The sequence below is a fragment of the Sinocyclocheilus rhinocerous genome, unplaced genomic scaffold (genome assembly GCF_001515625.1).
Source record: "Sinocyclocheilus rhinocerous isolate Xijiao unplaced genomic scaffold, SAMN03320098_v1.1 scaffold3824, whole genome shotgun sequence".
Classification (NCBI taxonomy): Eukaryota; Metazoa; Chordata; class Actinopteri; order Cypriniformes; family Cyprinidae; genus Sinocyclocheilus; species Sinocyclocheilus rhinocerous.
This window is the reverse complement of record NW_015641015.1, coordinates 31,465-38,324: the sequence shown is the minus strand read 5'-3', so window position 1 is coordinate 38,324 and position 6,860 is coordinate 31,465. Positions and strand designations below refer to the sequence as shown.

At 39.5% G+C, this 6,860-nt stretch overlaps 1 protein-coding gene across 1 annotated transcript in view; it reads left to right on the top strand.

Moving 5' to 3' along the window:
* LOC107753725 (neurexin-1a-like) overlaps positions 1–6,860 on the top strand; it is a 77,243-nt gene that overhangs the window by 40,502 nt on the left and 29,881 nt on the right. The gene's annotated exons all lie outside the window — the stretch shown is intronic.

Sequence of the window (6,860 nt, the reverse complement as noted above, 5' to 3'; positions counted from 1 at the left end):
TCATAATCATTACTTCTGCCGGTGCGCTGTGGCAAGCTTTATGCGTGTTCTTGAGCGCTTATTAGGCTATGTAGGCAATTAAAGGCTCATTATAATGATTTAAATGGTTTATTAATAAACGTGCGATTAGTCGACTAATGCTTAAAATGAATGACTACTAGTCAACCAGAAAAATCCTTAGTCGAGGGCAGCCCTAATTAAACGTCAGCGAAACCCTAAGAATTCACAAATTTTTTTTACAATAGTGCTCTCATTATAACGTTATGTAGCCTGTGTGACAGTATTATTAATGTTCTGCATTTCTGTTTTGAGCTGCGCACGCTGAAGATGACCAGTAGAATGAAGCATTTGATAGCAGGTTTTTAATCAATGGGATTTAACTCATCATTTATCTCATATAGAATATGCTTCGTTATTTATACAACATAACGTTAATATTACGACTTATAGCTATCTGCACAAAATGCCCCGAATGCACATGTGTCTGTGTGGCTCTGAATTAACTTTTGTGGACGCGTTCTTCACACAACAACGTGCAGAAACACGGCAACTAAACTCAAAAAATTAACAGCGTTTTATTATAATAGTATTCTCATTATAATGTTATGTATATGACAGTCCCAGTCATAGTTAGGCCTATTGATATTCTGCATTGTTGTTTGTACTGCTCGCGCTGCGCACTGAAGAGATAATCACCGTACAATGAAGCGCTGCACAACCAAATGCATTTTATACGAGATAAATAATATATACGATATATATAAGCCGGCTGAAATGTTTTGAAATCACTTGTACCCTACCTGATCTAAAAAAATCCAGTCACTCACTCTGCCTGTGTCAATTTGAGTCTTTGTTAAAGTTTTAAATCCCTGCCGCCAAAATGCTCCTCTGTCGGTCACGGATTATGGAAAGTAAAACTTAAATCTATAGGGGTGGTTGGATTTATTCATGCACATTAAAATATTTATTTAAAGCTTCTTTCTTTTCAGATTTTTATTTACAGCATTATCTTAATAGGCTGTATATTACCTTATTGGGAGAAAACCGGTAGTTCTATGTGAAATCAGCACCCCCATATAGCCAAAATGGCATGATCATAACACCTCTGCGAATATTTGACTGTGAGATTGGTAGTCGAATCTGGCTCCTCTTATCGAAGTATTGAATCGTCGACTATTCGGGGTCACCCCTAATCTGGAGGGAAGTAAAACCCATGTTAGATTGCTTTTTGTAGATTTTTCGTCAGCTTTTAATACTATTCAGCCCCATGTTTTAATAAAGAAATTAATTTCAGAGTTTAAATTAGAGTTGAAGATAGTGGGGTGGTTATTAGATTTTTTAAAGTGATAGAATGCAGAGAGTGAGAGTAAACAGCACCTTCTCAGATACCCTTATTACGTCAACAGGCTCTCCTCGATGTGTTCTCTCGCCCTTGCTCTACATTTTATATACTAACGATTGTGTAAACACACAGACGGGTTAATTTTAAAATTTGCTGATGATACTGTTATTGTTAGTCTGTTGACTAAGGATGAGAATTGTCATGGTCCAGTGGTGAATGATTTTATGACATGGTATGACAGTGCTTTTTTTGCAAGTAAACATACAAAAGACCAGAGATATGGTAATTGATTTTAGATCTAGTCATCCAGCTCCTTAACCTGTAGTTACAAGTACCTTGGGCTTATCATTGATAATAAGTTGCGTTTTGATTCTCATGTTGAAGCAGTAGCAAAAAAGGCCAGCAACGGTTACACCGTCTTCGGAGGCTCTCTACTTTTAATATTAGTAGGACTCTTATGACCATGTATTATAAATCTTATATTGAATCTGTACTTTGCTTTTCTATATGCTGTTGGTTTGGTAATGTAAATGTTAAACATCGGAGTTTATTAAATGGCATTGTCAACCAAGGTAGTAAGATTATCGGCATTAAGCAGACTGGGTTATCAACTAGTTTTGAAAGGTTTGTTTTACAGAAAGCTAAAACTATTCTTGCAGATTGTACTCATCCACTGTTCCCCTTCAGGAACTCGAGCTGCGTCGAGATCGCGTTGGGAACGCCCAACGTCTCTAGGTTACGTATGTAACCATGGTTCCCCGAGGGAACGAGACGCTGCGTCTCTTTGCCATACTCCCTGCATCCCTGCAGGCGCTACTTCATCGAAGCTGGTTTGCGCCCGGCCGGATGCGCTTTTATGCTTTCTGGTGCTGACGTCACCCTGCTCGTGACGTCTCGCTGCTCCATTGGACGGATTTGACACGTGCTTCAGAACGCGGTCACGCAAGGGCGTTCCCAAAGCGATCTCGACGCAGCGTCTCGTTCCCTCTGGGAACCATGGTTACATACGTAACCTAGAGACGTTCCATGAGTTTAAAATGCTTCCTTATGGTATACGGTATATTATGCCTAAACTAAAAAGCAATCGGTACAGACATTCTTTTATTCCCACTGCTGTAAGGCTTTTAAATCTGTAAGATGTCAGAATGTTGTGATGTTATTTGTTTTGTTTGTGTGTTTTGTATGATGTTTACAAATTTGATGGTGCACCAATAATCGCCTTTTGGGCTTATAATAAATTTGAACCTTGAACACTGAACCTTGAACCTTGAACAATTGATCAGTTATACACCATAGAGCAGCTCTGTGAACATAAGCATCCAATGCCCTAACTTGGAATAGCAGATTTAGTTTTTCTTTGTCCGATGTCTGGAAGGGGAAGGACAAAAGGCCTGCAGCACAATCAGTCATGCCACATTAGTGGGTACTTTAGGGACTTACCTCGGTCTTATGTGTAGAATGGCTTTGACCATACCAGGGGCAAACTCTGAGCATGATGGGGCAACCGACAGGACATGAAGGTCTCCTACTTTCTTAAGAGATGTTATTGCCAGAGAAAACACTGTTTTTCATTCTTCTGGAACAGATTCCATAAGCTTAAACAGAGCCATAGACAGACCTTACACAACAGTGGCCAGATCCCAGGCTGGTTACCCTCTTGCCGCTTGCAGGCCTCAGCCTTGAAGTACCATGGAGGAAACGTGACACCAGCAGGTTTCTTCCCAATGACTCACCAACCAAAGGTGTCTGGTAAGCAGCTATGGCTGCCATGTAGACCTTTAAAGTGGAGGAACCTCCTGCAGGAACTCCAGCACTGAACTGATCAGGCAATTAACTGGGTCCAGCTGGCGATTTCTGCACCATAAAGTGAAAATAGTCCACTTCAGGGCATACAGTTTCCTCATGGAGGGAGCTCTAAAGTGAAGTATGGTCTCAACAACCTCAGTTGAAAGACCTATGAAAGTCTATAAGTTGGCCCCCCTCAGAGGCAAAACCCACAGTTGACACAAATATGGGCAAAGGTGAAGAATTTTATCCCCTGCCTGATACAAAAAAAGTGCCTCTTGAAAGTGACAATAGTGATGTTCATTTTGATTGTTTTTCCTGACAACTGATGCTTGTTAACTGATCAACCATTACATGGCAAGATTGTGATCTACTGTAAAGACCACACGTTTTTCCCTAGAGGTTTAGTTTTAAATGCGCAAATAGCAGCATAAACAACAGAACATGAGGATTCACACATCATCACATTACGCATCTGCAGCACTTTTGTGAATGGAGAAAAACAAAATTAAATTAAATATATAAAAGGAAAAAAAATATAGAACTATATGAAATATATATTTACAGAAATAACCGATTAGCAAAATGAAAGGAAAAAAAAAACTGTGACAAATATGCATTAAGTTTTGGTTCATTTTTTGTGACATGTTCCACAAACAAATTCACAGAAACCATGATGGCAGAAAGTGCATCCTGTATGTTTTCTTTATTTTACAAAAGCACAATGTTTTGTTTTTATTGTTAGTGGACACAAATAAAAGTATTTACAGTTTTGAATGATATCTTACTCTTATCTGTACAACCAAACGTGATGAAGTATTTTGTTTCCAATGTTTGTTGTCAACATGACCAGTGTCTGAAGCATCTTTTGGACCGTGCAAGCCTTGACGTCAAGCAGAGTGCCCAGAAGTATAAGAGGGCACCTGTAATGCACGCAATCAACTTATTTTATTTTTTTTTTGTGTACGTGTGAAGGATACTGTTATTGAGTAGAACTCTGCGAAACATTTTAGGTAGTGTGTGCCTCCATTTGAGGACCTGAGGACATGCATGATTGATGCGTTTTTTTGTGATGCGTTTTTTTTATTCAGTTTTCGAGGAAACTGCATGTGCTCATTGTAAACATTTCTCAGTGGTAAAGAAACCGTTTGCACTGTCCCTATTCTCATGGGATGTGGGATGTTCAGACTCTTGGGTGGAACACCTTCAACTTCTAAGAGAGACCGGATGTGCCAGGTATGATGTATTCGCAAGACTGACTGAAAGAGACAGGTAAGAAGATTTTCTTTTAGGTTCTCTTCTGAGGGATCGTAGTCAGTGTTTACTCGAGCATGTTAGGCTCTCAGGGGAGTCAAAGGCTCTCATAGCGACACATTCTATATTGTTCTTGTAGGTTTCTTTAAAAAGTGTTCGAAGCTGATGCTTAAAGTAAGCACGCTTAGCTTTTGAGGGAGTTAAATGCATGTTGTGTGATGTGGTCATAATAATGGGTTCTACCTGGGCTTGAGTCCTGAGTAGGATGTCCCTTCTCATAAGCAAACGAGTTAGGGTTCCTCACTCCCTCTCTTAAGCAGAAGTTTATCAATGATATACCTGTTAAAGAATGGTTTCTTTTGATTGCTATCCCTTTTTATGAAAATTGTAGCAAGATACCCCTCCCCAGTGATTTTGGGTTTTAAGTAGGGTTCCTTGCTCTCTTCTTAGGAGCATCTCAGGTCGGGCTGCCTCCAATATATTTACTGTGGCCCAGCTGTAACATCATCAAAGTTACTAGCTGTCTAAGGACAGTTACCTCTGTCTGACAAGCTGCTTTTTGGCCAGGTGAAGCAAGAAGTCCCTCACTAAAGTGCAGTATGAATATTGAAGTAGGGTTTCTTGCTCCATTCTCATAATACATGCAAGGTTGGGCTGCCTCCCCAGAAATGGTAGCTGTCTGAGCATAGTTTCCCTTTGATGAGCTGATCATTGGCTTGGGCTGTTTCCCTTGTAATTAGAGGGTTTCATGTAGATGGCCCATTGTCTTTAGAAATTATAGCTGTTTGAGGATAGTTGTGTTCCCAACTTGGCTGAATGGGATATCCCTTCCTAAATATTATGTGTTGGTTGGGTTCCCCATTTGCCCTAAGGTGTTTTAGCTGTCTGGAGCATCATTGGCGTACCCCTTTTTGAATCGGTTTGCCTACTTCTTTTGGTGCTCTCTCACCAGGTGGACAAGCATGCACCGCAGCATGGCACAGTGGCTATTTTGCTCCCCATAGTGTTCACTAGAGGCAATGTGAGTTCCCTTGAAGGGGAATGTCTCAGGCTACGCAAGTAACCATGGTTACATGTTTAACCCGAGACGTTTGGATTGATGTTTATATAGTTTTACATTTATAACAAATGCCAATATAAATTGTTTTATTTTATAATTGTATTCTACAATTTTATAGCTATTCATGTTTTTCATTCTTGTTCACCTGTTCGTATTCAGTTCATTATCTTGCCTACTTAAATTCCTCTGTTTGTCTTCGTTCTTTGTCCGTTATTGTTACATTGCTGTTTTCCCTGTGGCTCTACCTGAACTTGTTTTATTTAATAAATACTTTTGTTTTTGGAACTTTGTTGCATCTTCCTTCATCTTTTGACATCATCTTTTGTATTTTACATTATTTCTGAATGTAACAAATTGCACTTTTTTTTTTTTTTTGCAATATTGACTGATATGTCTAACCAGCTTCTTTAAATGACCTTTTAACTGTTTAACTGATAGTGTTAATTGGTAAAAAATTCTTACTGTCGGTTAACTGATTATTAATTAATTATTAACCGACCATTAATTATGGTCATCCCTAGATGCCACATATTCTTCATTTGAAAATGTGTTGCCAAAGGTAAAGTATTCTGTTTATTGTGTATAATATTAATAAAGTATTGTTGTATAATAAATACTAGAATAATTTAATTGTTTGCAACAATTATGAGGTTAGCGTGATTTTAATGTACAATCAATATCTCTTCCTCCTTTATGAGATTAGCCTTCTTCCTCTTCTTGGCCGGGTTATGTTTCTCCATGTTGTAAACTGTAGGGCTAAGGCTTCTAAATCAGGGCATTTTTAGGGGCGTGATTTTGACAACTATTTTCAGCTGCCACATTTATCAATATCGGATCTTTTGTATGATGGGATACAAATGTTTCATGAACCACACGTGAACTCTGTCGTAATTTGATCTGTTTGCTCATATAAATGAGGGCCAAGGAGAGCAGCTTGCCCTGAGACCACAGAAGGATCTGATGTGCCCCTTTGTAAAGTGGATGCAACCACAGACTTCCCTGGTGATTTATGTAAGAGACCACCAATGTGTTGTCTGTGCGGACAAGCACACGATGACCCTTCAGGTCTGGGAGAAAGTGCTTCAAAGCTAGAAAAACACCTTTCAACTCCAGTCAGTTTATATGCAATGAGCACTCACTCATGGTCACTCCCCAGCCTGTGAAGTATGTGGCTTTCGTAAGCATTGCATGATGACAAGGAGCTTCCAGCAAGAGACCCTGGGACAAGAACCGATATTTCTTCCACATAAACAAGGTACAAAGTCACCTGCTCGTAACCTTGATCATGCAGAATGCCAAAATGTATCACGTTGGATGCAGCTGCCATCAGACCTAACAGACTCTGCAACTGTGACAGTGAGTGACTGGCCTAGCTTTAGCTAATTTATGGCTGCAAGGATTGAATTGATATGAGCGGGA